General features: G+C 38.4%; 1 protein-coding gene across 3 annotated transcripts in view; it reads right to left on the minus strand.

Annotated features, from left to right (window-relative positions):
• The window catches only part of BAZ2B (bromodomain adjacent to zinc finger domain 2B), a 306,755-nt gene that overhangs the window by 228,023 nt on the left and 63,634 nt on the right, over positions 1 to 15,098 (minus strand). For all 3 annotated transcript variants that reach the window (XM_028141153.2, XM_054722921.1, XM_054722922.1), the window contains exon 2: positions 14,770 to 14,812. The gene's annotated coding sequence lies outside the window, so the exon portion shown is untranslated. The remainder of the gene's footprint in view (positions 1 to 14,769; positions 14,813 to 15,098) is intronic.

A 15,098-nucleotide genomic window follows, 5' to 3' on the forward strand; every position in this document is an offset into this window, starting at 1 on the left:
GATGTACAGCATTTGAATATACAGGGTGTCCCCCCCAAAAAAGTATACACATTTTAACAGCTGATAGCTCAATTGATGTTTCTTTTCTGATTTAACCCATTGGAATTAATAATTATTCAATGTGTTTATACATTTTGGGGGGACACCCTGCATACTCAGAAGTTGAAAAAGAATCTTCTCAAAAAGGAAGTAGTGCAAACAAAGGTGTGGAAAAAGAAATCATGATTTCAGATATGTTAACACGTCATTATTATCCACAATGAGCAAGAAATTTAAGACAGAGGAACTAAGTAAGTTAGTTTAGTGATCTAAAAATGACCTAAATAGGGTGGTGGTGGAAGAGAGAGGAAACAAAGGATGTGAAAGACCCTGACGCTATATCACAGGCACTTAAATTTTGAATATCTAGAGCCAGAGGAAGAAGAGTAGTCCAAAATGATACTAGGGTTCATATATTTATGTAGAAAATGGTGATAGGCCATTTTCTAACAGAAATAGGCCTGTGATTCTCTTTCTAAAATAATATGAAAAAAATAGAATATATTAAAAAGAAATAAATTCACCTAATGTTCAGAAACAGAACACTGGATTAGGAATTAGACACTAATGCTGGCCTCTCTGCCATACACTGGCTGTGTAACACAGAGTCAGCCATTCTAAGGTTTGGTTTTCTAAAATGAGCACTAGACTTGCTCTGGCCAAGAAGCTCAGTTGGTTGGAACATCGTCCCAATATATCAAGGTTTCAGGTTCAATCTCCAGTCAGGGTACATACAAGAAGCAACCAGTGAATGCATAAATAATTGGAACAACAAATCAGTCTCTCTCTCTCTCTCTCTCTCTCTCTCTCAAAAATAAATAAATAAATAAAATTTTTAAAAATTTTAAATGGGTACTAGACTTAATATGATTTGGGGTTTCTTCTCAGTTTTATATATAACACAGCATCCTCATTTCTGAGCAAACTTGTAGTTGTAGAAGCAGGTAATATTTTGAAGTAGTTGCCTGGCTGGTGTGGCTAAGTGGTTGAGCATTGTGATGTATGAACCAGGAGGTCATGGTTCAATTCCCAGTCTGGGCACATACCCGGATTGCAGGCTGGATCCTCAGTGTAAGGCATGCAGGAGGCAGCCGATCAATGACTCTCACTCATCATTGATGTTTATATCTCTCTCTCCCTCTTCCTTCCTCTCTGAAATCAATAAAAATATATTTTTAAAAAGTCAATTGAAAATGGGCAAAGGGTCTGAATAGACATTTATCTAAATAAGGTATACAAACATCTAATAAGTATGCAAAAAGATGCTCAACATCATTTAGCCATCAAGGAAATGCAAATCAAAACCACAGTGAGATACCACTTTGTAGGGAGCGGCTACATCGGACAGGTTCAAGCCTCGGACTGACTTGTGGCAAAGCCACATACAAGTCCCAGCACAATTATAGCCAAAAGGCTATGGTTGTAAGCTTGACCTTATAGTCCTCCCTTGTTCCTAGGTAGCTAATGGGCTGTGGGTGGTGCAGCAAGTGCTGCCAAAACAAGGCTTGAGTAATGAAATAGATTTGAAACTCGCAAGAACATTGTAAACATGTTGACCACTCCCCTTGCTTTGCTTTGTGTGATCTGACTATAAAACAAAGCTTTGGCTTACAGGCTGGGTCACTTTTTCCTCATCCAGGCAGTGATCCACCTGGTCCCAACTGTATTCTCTTGTCTTCTTTAATCCTTCACCACCCCTCCTCAGGTTCACCCCTGGCCATGCTGGACAAGGTTCACCACTTCACACCCACTAGGTTGGCCATTAAAAAAATGTAAGAAACTGCCCAGCCAGGTGTAGCTTTGTCGTTCAGTACAGACCTATGAACCAGGAGGTTACTGGTTCAATCCCAGGTTGCAGGCTCAATCTCCAGTAGGGGGCATGCAGGAGGCAGCCAATCAATGATTCTCTCTCATCATTGATGTTTCTCTCTCTCCCTCTCCCTTCCTCTCTGAAATCAATAAAAATATAGTTTTAAAAATACTCAGATGTCTCTCAAGTCTACTAAATCTGTAACTTTTCCCACCACATCCCCACACCAGTCTATTTTGTCACTAATATTTTTAGTTGAAGAAAATAGGTATTTTTGTCTTCTAAAGTTTGCAGTTGGGACTTTCCTGATTTAACCCTCCTGGCATCATTTAATATGTCCCTCTGTCCTAACTATATTTCTTATAAATTAGGCTCATTCATATCCAAATATTTTTTCTGTTTGTTTCTGGTTTTTTTAATATGGATAGACAGTTTCATAGTGTACCTGTGCACTTTTGTTAGCAAATACATGTCTTTTTTATGTAAAACAGGAATGATAAAGTTGTTAGGAAGATTAAATGAGTTAACACAGATCAAATGCTTAGATTAGTGTCTGGTCCACAGCAAACCCTTCATAAACATTAGCTCTCATTCTTACACTGCATATAGAGAATCAATAAGATTTAAAGTCAAAATAGATGAGAGTTTTTGAAGAAGTAGTTGCAGGTAACTAATATTTTTAGCTTAGGTAGCTGAGTAGATGTTGATATCACTAACCAATATAGGCTACATGTAAAGAGAGTAAGGTTTATACGACATTGGAAAATAATGAGTTTAATTTTAGACATGTTGAATTTAGTGCCTGTGGTCAGGTACCAATGTCACATACAGAGCTGGAAATAGAAGTCCTAAAATTTTAAAAAGAGATCTGTGGCAGAAAATGAAGATCAAATGTTGAGAGGAAAGGGAACTCAGTTGTCATAAAAGACTACAAGATCATCTGGAGAAAGAATTGGTAAAATATAGAGAGAACTACTTCAAGAAAAGGAAATGATGTATGTAAAAAGATATGCAGACAAAAGCATCACTATATATGTTGGCTATAGGAATGGTATGACTAAAAACAATTTATGTGTTGCAAAGCAGAGGGAAATGAAGTTATACAGATAGGACATGACTAACTTTGAATGGCTTTGATAATTACAGGTAATTCAATTTAAGTACAAAATGGGAAGACATTGAAGAAGTCAGCAAGACAACTGACGCTATGCTATGGCAACATCATACAAAAATATACCACAACAGAATTAGAAAATGTATTTGTTATAGTACTCTAGATTTAAATTTATGCCAGCTTTACTTCCATCTAAGGCAGGGGTGGGGAATGTCCAGCTATCGTTTGGTCTGACCCTGCCAAGGCATTAGGAGTGAGTTAATTAAACGTTTGACCAATTATAACAGGTTAATTTTTAAGTTGATAATTTTGTATCTCTCAAGAATGATATTATAAATATTCAAATAGCCCTTGGCAGAAAAAATGTTCCCCACCCCTGATCTAAGCTAAAGAGAGCACGACATAGGCACTGTGGCTTCAGGCAATATCCCAAAAGGAGGAGATAATGTCTTTAGTACCTTTCCATATCCATTCTCCCTTCCCTTCTTCTCTTGTGTCGCCTCTACTGGGGAAACCAGTGCTCTCGAGCTGCCATAATTATATAAAACTACATTTTTTTGCAATGGAGTACTGTCTTCTTCCCTGAAGCACTCTGGTACCTCTCTACATTCGGTTCTAGCCTGCCATGAAATCTTTCATTCTCCCTTGTCACCCTATGTATCTTTTGATTATCAAATTAAAATAATTCATTCAACACTTTAAGTAATCAAAATCCTAGGGGATATTTAATTTTAAAAAGGGGATTTTGTTAACTTGTATGAATTTCAAATTGTTAAAATGTATAGCCCCTACATGTTTTCTATATGTTTATCCATTTTGGTTCAATCTGACAGAGTCTCAACACACTAATGACACCAGCATAGGCCAGTTTATTGCATAAATACTGCTGTGCCACTATTGGGTACAAGGCATTTTAACAGACTTTTAAGGGGATTGCAAGAATAAATGAAACATAATCTATGCATTTACTAGATTGTAAGGACTTTACAAACTAGTAACTGAAACAGCGAAACAAACAGCTCATCTCATAAGGCACATAAGGACACTATAAGAATATTTATAAGGGGAAGGGGAGAAGTAGAAGAAGGTATAAGGGGAATAAATGGTGATGGAAAGAGACTTCACTTGGGGTGGTGAACACACAATACAATATACAGATCATGTATTATAGAATTGTACACCTGAAACCTATATAATTTTATTAACCAATGCCACCAAAAAAAGAAAAAATAGCAAAAAAAGAAATATGAGACCCACAAATGAAAAAATATTTCAAGTCCTATGAGCCTATTAAAAAAAGAATATTTCTGAAACTTAAGTTATGTATAGAACCTTAGAAAGAAAAAAATGTCTTGTGAACACGTGTTAATTTAAATTAAATTACTGAAATACATAGAAAAGTAAAACTATGGATAAGAATAAACTCTTCTCCTGGCTTCAGTCCGATTCACTCATAGTACTAAGGAACAAATTTATAAAATAAAAGCTACAAAACTAAGATTTTAAATTATCACATGATGTTTTGCTAAAATGAAATCATCATAGTCAACATAAATATGGTACTAACTGCTACTTCCCATTATTTTCCAACTAGAGGCCCAGTGCATGAAAATTCATGCACTGGAGGTGGGGATCCCTCAGCCCGACCTGCCCCCTCTCACAGTCCAGGAGCCCTCAGGGGAGGGAGGCAACCCAGCGATCAGGGGAAGGCGAAACCCCATCACACCTCTGCTCCTACCACTGCTGGCAGCGCAAGCCTCGGCTGGCTCTGGTTACCTGAGCCTCAGGCGGCCCTGGGCAGCTGGGCAACTGACATTTGAGGCTTGCCTGCGCCTCAGGCATTGGCTGGGCAGCCGCCATCCGAGGCTTGCCTGTGCCTTGGGCGGCTGGGGGGCTAAGGGGACTGGGCGCCACCATCTGTGGCTGTGGGCGCCATCTTTGAGGGTGTGACAGTCAATTAGCATATTCCCTCCTTATTGGCTGTGGGTGCCGCCATCTTTGAGGGCAGAGCAGTCAATTAGCATATTCCCTCCTTATTGGTGTGGGTGCTGCCATCTTTGCGACCACATGAGGGTCAATTAGCATATCCCATCTTTATTAGATAGGATTACATTTTAGTTTGGCAGGACTATCTTACAGTGCAGTGTCTCTGAACAATTTGAATTTCCCACCATTTTTTTCTACTCACAAATACAAAGCTTTAATTAAGCTTACTCTGATGTCATCTGGTCTTCACTTGGTACAAATGAAGCACTTGTACAGATCAAATCTAGTTTTGTTCTTTACTCATTAAACATAATTAAGCATAAGCATAGCCCTGAAAGTTCATGATAATAATTGGTTATAAGGTAAGCATCCCAGATCATACAAGAATATGCTTACATTAATTTCTTTCATATTAACCCCCCAAATTTTAAATTCTTATAACAAACTCTTTCTCTTTCCCCATAGAAAATGTATCTACATACTCAGATCCAAAGACTCCAGTGTTGAGAAACAATGCTATAATAAAAATAACAGCTACCAGAAAGGCAGAAATGATAAGGAGATTAATTTCAACTGCAAAGGGGATCCAGAGGTTTTATGGGGGAGGTAGCATTTGAGGACAGCTGTGACATTTGAGTTTAGTGCCAAGTGTGTACGTTTAAATTTCCTTTCCGTAAGATTAACAATGAAACTATAAAACAACCAAATTTTTAAAAGACATGTAGGAATATTCAGTAGCAAGGGCGTTAAAAAAAATCATGAATTTTAAGAACAAAAGTTGAAGAGTTTCTTTCTGAGAGGAAAGAAAATTGCAAGCATCAGATGTGCTATTCACAAAATGACTGGCCTACTTTGCATCTTGAAAAGTTTATATGTACTGTCTTACATTATGATGGAAATGTACCTATTGATGTTACGTTTTTTAATACATTCAAATAAAGACAGAATCAGGAATATTTATATCAGTTAGAGTTTTTAAGACCTATGACATGCTAACTCGGGTATCCTTTTGACGTTATACAATAAGGAATTTTCCATTTTTATCAAAATCTTTTCTCCTTCAGTTTTTCTTGGTATATTTACAGAAAAAAAGAATGAGTCAAATATCACAATCCCAAAACTCAACTATAATACCCTCTTCTCATCTCTAAACCAGTTTCTGCAAAATATATTTGTATTTTATCTGCTACGTGACTAAAGTTTCTGTAACGTACATCTCACAGAATGTGCATTGGTGTTGTAGAAAGTTTGAGAGGAAGAGAATGATGTCTAACAGATTAAAGTTTATGTCACTTTAATTCAGAAAATATTTCCTTAGTCCAGGTACTAGACTCCTTGCTGATTACAATTAAACACACACAACACACACACACAAACACACACACACACACACAACAAAAAACACCAGCCTTGGTCAGGTAGCTCAGTTGGTTAGAGCGGTGTCCCAATATGCCAAGCTGCAAGTTCAATTTCTGGTCAGGGCACATATAAGAAGCAACCAATGAATGCATAAATAGGTGGAACAACAAATCTCTCTCTCTCTCTCTCTCTCTCTCTTTTCTCTCTCTCTCTCTCTCCCCCTCCCTCCCTTCCTCTGTCACTAAAATCAATAAAGAAAATTAAAAACAAACAAACAAACAAAAACGGAATTGAGATATAGACAGGCCAGTGTGGGCAGAGTGAAATTATTAGGGACTTTCTATCTTATATTGCCTTGCCCATTCTTAGTTTGTGATTTCCATTTTTTTGTCCAATTATCACATCCACATTTCAGCCAGAAAGGAGAAAGGGGGAGAAAAAAGGGAGAACACCTCCTTCCATTAAGGATACTTTCTGCAAGTTGCACACAGTACTTCTGCTTATGTATTTTTAGCTAAAACTTAGTCACATAACCACATCTAGCTGCAAGGGAAGCTGGGAAGTGATATTTTAATTCCACATAGTGATATGCTGGAGAAAAAAATAATAGAGGAAGAAAATTGGCATTAGGGGACAAGGATCAGCCATAGCCACACTTGGTTATATCTTACCTGTTACAGGTGGCTGACATTTTAAATTTATTATATAACACTAATATTTCCACTAGTGTACACATTGTAAAATTAAACAGTAATTCCTTCTAAATTTCAAGTTTTAAGTTAAATATTTCTATTGGTAGAAATTAATTAATCTCTATAAAATTTAAATAATATTCATAATAAAATTACCAAGATGACAAAAGGAATTTTAATAAAAATGGAAAAAGATACTTTACTTATTTTAAAACTTGCTTTGTAACCAATTATTAAGTATATAGTAAAATACTAAATAAAACTTTTAAAAAATAAAATATAGCCATTGTGTTAATAAGATTACATATAAACAAACTTGATGTAAGTAAAATTACATGAATACTCTCAGAGAAGGCAAGATTTGAGAAGAAATAAATCTATGACTTTTTTATTATACTTCCCATAAAGGCTGTTTAGAAATTTTTTTTCTATGCAATTTATTTCATGATTGAATTACTCATGGCTTTAAAGCAATATTCACCCAGTACCTGTGTTTTTTAAGATAATTTAAGAGTCTTTTGCCAGGCCACTCTTTGTCAAGTACAGCTTCATAAGACCATAACATATTATGCATCTAATATTTTTGCTGCTGATTAAATAAGAAGTGGTAGAGTTTATTTTCACGTAGACTTTTTTGTTCTAAATCAAAGTATAAAATGTCTTTTAAAAATAATTAAAATGTCATCATAGATTGAAGATGGATTGACAGATGTGTTCAGAGATTTTTAATCAAGTAAGAGGTGATAACAAAACAGGATAGTGAAAATTATAATGGGATAAAGCAAAACCAGTTTTAGGCCAAGATCTCACACTACGATGATGATGATCATGATGAAGGGTCAAAAAATTTAGTATGTATCATTCTCTGTGCTGTGCTTTCTCAGCATTACTTCATCTAATATTCACACAACTTCTGAATATAAATATATCTCTTCTTTAGAGAGAAGACTGGACCTTAGACTATGTAATTTACTCAAGATCATAACAGCTATTTAAATATCAGAGCACAAACTTAAAAGGTGTTTCTGATCCCAGTTCATGTTCTTTACCACTACACATATTATTTTCTTTCAAACTCCCTGGACCTTGGTTTTCTCACCTGTTATATATGAAAAATGTAGCACAGTCTGAACTGTTTTAAAGTTCATTCTCACCTTTTAAGATGTTCACATCCTAGTGAAGTCTGGGACTCCCTTCCCCCAAATAAAAGCACATTAAATCAATAGACCTAATCAATCTCCTTGCTGGAGCTTGTGCAGCCAATCCTCTTAAATGTATGTAATACATCATTTTACAGGTGAAGATACTGAGGCACACACAAAGAGGCTGACTGAAGGTCACATACCTAGCATATGGTATTTGAACTCTCTCTTGTTCTAAAATCTATGCTTTTTCTATACACCCTGTTTCCCAATGGTTTAATTTTGGATCTTCATGTATTAATACTCTTATTTCAATTTTAATATAAGAAAACTAAAGATACTAATTAATTTATCTCTTTCTGGGATATTTATGATTACTGGAAAACATCTGCTTAATATTCATTTGCTAAGTACAACTGGAAAACATGTATTAAAATATGCAAAATACAAGAGCAAACATGTTATCAATAACACAGGAATAATAAAAATTAAGCATTAGCAAACTACTAGGGAGAGAGAATCACTTTCAATTAGGACGATTAGGGAAGGCCTCGAGGGATGACTACCTGTGGACAAGGCATCAGAAGAAATAAAAGCCTAAAAAGAAAAGAGAATATTCTAGAAAAAGGGAATGACATGAATGCAAGTATGGAGCCAAAATGTATAATTGAGGTAGAGTATGTAGTCTACACTGGGTACAGTTTAGGATTCTTTCTCTTGATTATAGGTATTTGGCAGGGAAACATGTGCGAGCTAAACTAATTAGGGATTTTGAATACCAAATTAAATAATCTGTATTTATCTTGTAGAAAATGAGAAGTCACTAAACATCTTCAAAGAGAAAATTTTTTAAATGTTCACTAGTTTTAATGCTTTAATAAGATTAAACTGAGGAGCGTATATAGACTTCAATGGAACTAATGTTGGCCAAGAAGAAGCAATATCAGAAGATTTTGGCATTTCTATGGATTGTAACATGGGGGGTGGGGGAGTGAATAAAAGTTCTCTGGAGTTCTGAAAATTTCTGAGAAAAAAAAATCAGGTGTACATTATATAAAATATAAATACTACAACTTTAGCACTGAAACAATCTATAATATCCCCCTCTCTAACCACAACTTTCTGCTCTTTTAGCTCTTACTTTATCATCTTATTTCATCAGCTTCTCTATCTCTGATTAGTCCCTTAACCTTTCATTTTCTCTAAGTACTCACTTTATTCCAGCCCCATAGTCAACACTTGAACTGCTCTCTCAATAGCACTCTCAACTGAAGTCAGTGTGGAAATCTGCCCTCTTTTCTTCACTCAGGAGGATGGAGAAATCCTCATGACCCTGACATTATTACAAAGTAAGAGTTTCTATTTTCAGGCATGTAGGAACCTCTCAAATGAATACTTAAGTCTTTAACTTATTTAATATCTGATAATATTGAATAGCACCTCTCTTTCTGAAATTCTTAAATTTACAACAATTGCAATTAAATACTCTGTAAATATTACCCTCAAAATGGACTGTAAGAGTCAGCATTTTTAAACTAAAAAACAAAACAAAACACACACCTTATTCATCCAAAGGTAATTTTAAACTTCCTTGATTATAAAAGCACTAGATATTAAACACAATGCTGCTACATAAATATATTAATATTTTGTTGTAAATTATCAGAGCAATAAGTACTAATTAAGAAAAAACAAACAAGCACAGAGCTACAAATCAGAAATAGCTAAAATGCTCCCTTAGGAAAATGAACATGCCATAAACATCTATAGACTCTATGATGAAAAGCCTTTCCAATACAATAAATTTTCTCCTTGGTCTCTAAAAAATGTTAAACTTAATAATGAACAGGTTTTCCAAAACATGTTAAAACATAAATACAAAAATTATCTATCTATCTATCTATCTATCTATCTATCTATCTATCTATCTTTCTATCTATATTGCATTTTTTATAATTACTGCTTCTATACTTAGTAAACAACTAAAATAGGATTAAAGAAGCAGGCTTATTGAGTAAATCATTTACTCAAAATGTATGTCTGTTATTTAAAACTAGAGGCCCGGGAGGAGAAACCAAGATGGAGGCATAAGGTATACACCTGTACGTGCTGCCTCTCACAACCACACCAAAACTACAACTAAAAAACAAAACGTCTATCACCCAGAACCATGGGAAAGCTGGCTGAGTAGAAGTTCTACAACTAGAAGGAAAGAGAAAAGAGCATTGAGACCGGGTAGGACATGCACAAGCACGGAAAAGCAGAGGTACAGAGGCACGCGAATCGGGCTGGTGGCTGGCAACTGGGTGCGCTGTTTTTTTTTCAATCCAAAGGGATACACAAGCTCCCGACTGCTCTGAACTCCAGTTTCCGGCAAGACTCTGGGGACCCAGACTCCTATGGGGAGAAGCTGGATTGTCTGCCATTGGGTCGGAAAGTTAGGGTGGCTTTCTTGCAGAGGTGCATGCAGGAATCATTGTTTACTGCACTGGGGCGCAGGACACGGGGATGCAGAAACGCAGAGACACAGAGAGGGCTGACTGGCAGCCATCACTGTTTGCCACGCCCTAGTGATTCCCTGAGACCCAGCCCCGCACAATTTACAAACCCACCCAAACTGTGCGCAGCGGCTTTTGTATATGAATGCCCTGCCTATTGCAGCTTAACCTAACAAACTGCAGCTCCGGTCAGACAGCTCCAAAACTTCCAAACCCCAAGCAAAGAGGAGAAATCTGCAGATCTCGCTGTAGCTCCTGCTAGGTGGCCTCAGACAGTAGCTGACCTGCACCTCCTTGGAGATCCAGGAGCCATTGTACCTAGTGGTCAGTGTGAGACAACAACAGATTTCAACTCCTCACAACCATAAGTGACACACTCATGTGGCAGACTCAGTGAGCACCAAAGCCCCACTGAAACAAGTCCTGCCCCATAAGGGTGTCTCTAGCACAGCAGTTCTTCCATTATAGACACAGCGGGTCCTCACAGCCAATTGGCCTGGCGGTCAATTCCTCCCAGTGTACCAACAGCAATCAAGGCTTAACTACAACAAGACCATGCACTCAGCCCACAAAGGGGTGCACCAAGAGTGTCCACCTCAGGTGATTGGGGAGGCTAAACCACTGGGCCCTATAGGACACCTACCACACAAAGCCACTCCATCAACACAGTGAAGCAGCCAAAATGTCGAGACAAAGAAACATGTCACGAATGAAAGAAATGGAGGAAAGCAAACTACTGAACGTAGAGTTCAAAACCACAGTTATAAGGTTACTCAAGAATCTTCAAGAAACCACCGAGGAACTTAGTGAGACCTTTAAGGATCTTAATGAGAATGCCAAAAAAATGGAAAAGGACCAGTCAGAAATTAAGCATACACTGTCTGAAATAAAGAATATACAGAAATTCAACAGTAGACCAAAGGACCCCAAGAATCAAACCAAAGATTTGAAATATGAGGAAACAAAAAAACCCAACCAGAAAAACAAAAAGAAAAAAGAATCCAAAAATATGAAGATAGTGTAAGGAGCCTCTGGGATGACTTTAAGTGTATCAACATCCGAATTATGGGGGTGCCAGAAGAAGAGAGAGAGCAAAATATTGAAAACCTATTAGAAGAAATAATGACAGAAAACTTCCCCCACCTGGTGAAAAAAATAGATTTACAAGTCCAGGAAGCGCAGAGAACCCCAAACAAGAGGAATCCAAAGAGGACCACACCAAGACACATCATAATTAAAATGCCAAGGGCAAAAGACAAAGAGAGGATCTTGAAAGCAGCAAGAGAAAAACAGTTAATTACCTACAAGGGAGCACCCATACGATTGTCAGCTGATTTCTCAACAGAAACTATGCAGGTCAGAAGGGAGTGGCAAGAAATATTCAAAGTGATGAATAGCAAGAACCTACAACCAAGATTACTCTACCCGCAAAACTATCATTTAGAATTGAAGGTCAGATAAAGAGCTTCACAGACAAGGAAAAACTAAAGGAGTTCATCACCACCAAACTAGGATTATATGAAATGCTGAAGGGTATTCTTTAAGAAGAGGAAGAAAAACAACATAAGATAAAAATTATGAAAAACAAAGTGACAACAAATACATACCTATTAACAAGTGAATCTAAAAATCAAGTGAATAAAAAATCTGATGAACAGAATAAACTGGTGAATATAATAGAATCAGGGGCACAGAAAGGGAGTGGACTGACAATTCTCGGGGGGAAGAGGGTGTGAGGAGTGCAGGAAGAGATTGGACAAAAATCTTACACCTATGGATGAAGACAGTGGCAGGGAGTAAGGGCATGGGGTGGGGGGCGGGAATTAGGTGGAGGGGAGGTATGGAGGGAAAAAAGAGGAACATCTGTAGTAATCTGAACAATAAAGATTTATTAAAAAAAAAAAAAACTAGAGGCCCGGTGCATGAAATTTGTGCGTGGGTAGGGTCCCTAGGCCTGGCTGGTGATCAGGGCCAATCAGGTTCCCCGCCTCCCCACCTCCCCTCCACTTCCTTCCCTTGCCACTGATCAGGGCCTGCCGGCTGGGGGCAGGAGGATAGGGAAGCCGCAGGAGGTTTCGATCCCCAGTTTGAAATGTGCAGGCAGCAGCCAATCAATGATTCTCTATCATCACTGATGTTTCTATCTCTATTTCCCTCTCTGAAATCAATCAAATATGTATTTTTAAAATGCAAGGTTTTTAGAGGAAGGTAGGGCAAGGGAGCTATAGCTGGGCACTGTGGGCTGAGGAATGGGCTGTAATGACTGAGAATGTCTATGACAACACGGAGTGTGTGCTGGAGCCATCACTGGGATCATTCATCCCCAAGAGGTTTTGATTCCAGATGGGAGGAGAAACACGGAGATCAGCAGGCCTTCCTTAGCCTAGAAGGTGACGCGGGCAGCAGGAGCAGGCTGTCCTGCTTCCCTACAAATGTAAACACTTAGTGTAACTGGACACAGACATCAGTCACACAGCCAAATCAATGCCCAGCCAGCCAGCCCTGGTGGCTGTGTCCTGCCACTCTCTGGCTGTGCTGCAGCACTATTGGCCGGGGAAGCTGAAGCCACGCCCCCAAATGCATGTAATATACGAAAGGGTAGACAAGAAGTTGGAAGCCAGAGGTGACGTGGCACGGCCTGGCAGTTGTGTCTGGAGCAGGATGGGAATCGGCTGTCTGCGCATCACGTTGGAGTCAGAGGGGCTGTGCTTCCTGCACGTCACCAGTGAGTTGCCACGAGCTGTGGGACCAGGGGGCAGCGGGGTGGGGGGGCACCGCCATGGTTGGTATGTGGTCCTTCGCGGCATGCCAGCCAGGCCGGAAGGGACCTAGGGAGGCTTTTCCCTCCTGGAGCCGCATTTTCCAGGGCAGCAGCATCCGGCCACTTTTTTTTTCAATTTTTTTTATTAGAAAGTAAGCTCTGGGCTTGCGGTTCCTGGGGTCCCTGGGCCACTGCATGCACCTCCAGGCCTCGCTGCCCCCCTCTCCCTCCTCCTGAATTGAGGGTCAGCCCGGCCTGTGCCTTCTTGCAATCCAGGACCCCTCAGGGGATGTCCGACTGCCAGTTTAGGCCAGATCCCTATGGGCAGTTGGACATCCCTCTCACAATCCAGGACCCTTCGGGGGATGTAGCAGTGCACCAAGTAGCAGGCGGCCAGGGAGGAGCCCGAACCTGGGCCGGGTGCTGCGCCCCTCACACTACTCCCGGCCCACTGTACCTGCTGCCGCTGCTCGGTAGTGCTGCAGCGGCTTCGGGAGAGGCTCCCAGCGCCACCACAGCTGTGCTCACCAGCTGTGAGCCCAGCTTCTGACTGAGCAGCACTCCCCTTGTGGGAGCTCACTGACCATCAGGGGGCAGCTCCTTCGTTGAGTGTCTGCCCCCTGGTGGTCAGTGCACATCATAGCAACCGGTCGTTCCAGTCGTTCTGCCGTAATGGTCACTTAGGCTTTTATATAGAGAGGTAATTTTTCAAAAACGCATAAAATCTCATTACTGCAATTGAGAATTTACTAGTTTGAATTTTATAATAAAGAGGATCAAGGCCTTAGATAAAGTTTTTCTTTAACACATTTCATTATACACAGTAGAAATTAACACTTTGAAATTAAAAAGAAAAAGTATCAGTTACTTAAGAGAACTATCCTTTTTCAACAACTCTCCATATTTGGAAGACTCTTTATAACTCATTTAAATGTCAATAAAACTTTTAAGGAAGAAGCCAAAAAAATCCTTTCAAGGCTGTTTTCAGTTTTGCCTTAATAAGTGATTATAGTATCAAATAACCTTATTTTTATAATTTTTTCCTAATGTGAAATGACTGTAAATGTTTTGTCATTATTTAGGAAAAGCAAAAACTAAAATGATGATGTTCAGATTATGATTCAGACAAAAATATGTTAATACAATTTCAGTTATAAATTAAAAGTAATTTTCATTTTTGATGTTTTAAAATCATTTAAAGCAACATTTTAAAAGTCTTTAATAACTAGAAGTATGAGTTCTGATTCATTGAAAATATAAACATTGAATTGCCTATTGAAAAAATAATACTTTAAATTTATAAATATGTGCTAACTCAATTCTCACTTTCAAAGAAAAATATCCTTAAAAGCTTAATTTTGTTCTTACTGTGATCAATGTAGTCAATCTTGTGACATCACTGTTGAGAAATCTGCAATAGGAAAGCAGAAATAGAATTTAGCTGAATCATACTTAAGTAAGCAATTTCATAAACTAAAAAGCTTAGAATTTCTCTTTCTTTATGCTGTAAGTCATATTTAAACTGATACACAGTTGTCAAGAAAAGTGCAATTAGCACAATATAAATAAACATAAAACACTTGAAGTTTATTTATAGGCCATTATTATAGTAGGCCAAGTGCACAGATTCGTGCACATTGAAAGGAAATTAATTAGAAGGTGGCTGGTGGGGCGAGACTGGGCAAGAAGGTTCAGAC

Source organism: Eptesicus fuscus, chromosome 11 (genome assembly GCF_027574615.1).
Source record: "Eptesicus fuscus isolate TK198812 chromosome 11, DD_ASM_mEF_20220401, whole genome shotgun sequence".
Taxonomy (NCBI): domain Eukaryota; kingdom Metazoa; phylum Chordata; class Mammalia; order Chiroptera; family Vespertilionidae; genus Eptesicus; species Eptesicus fuscus.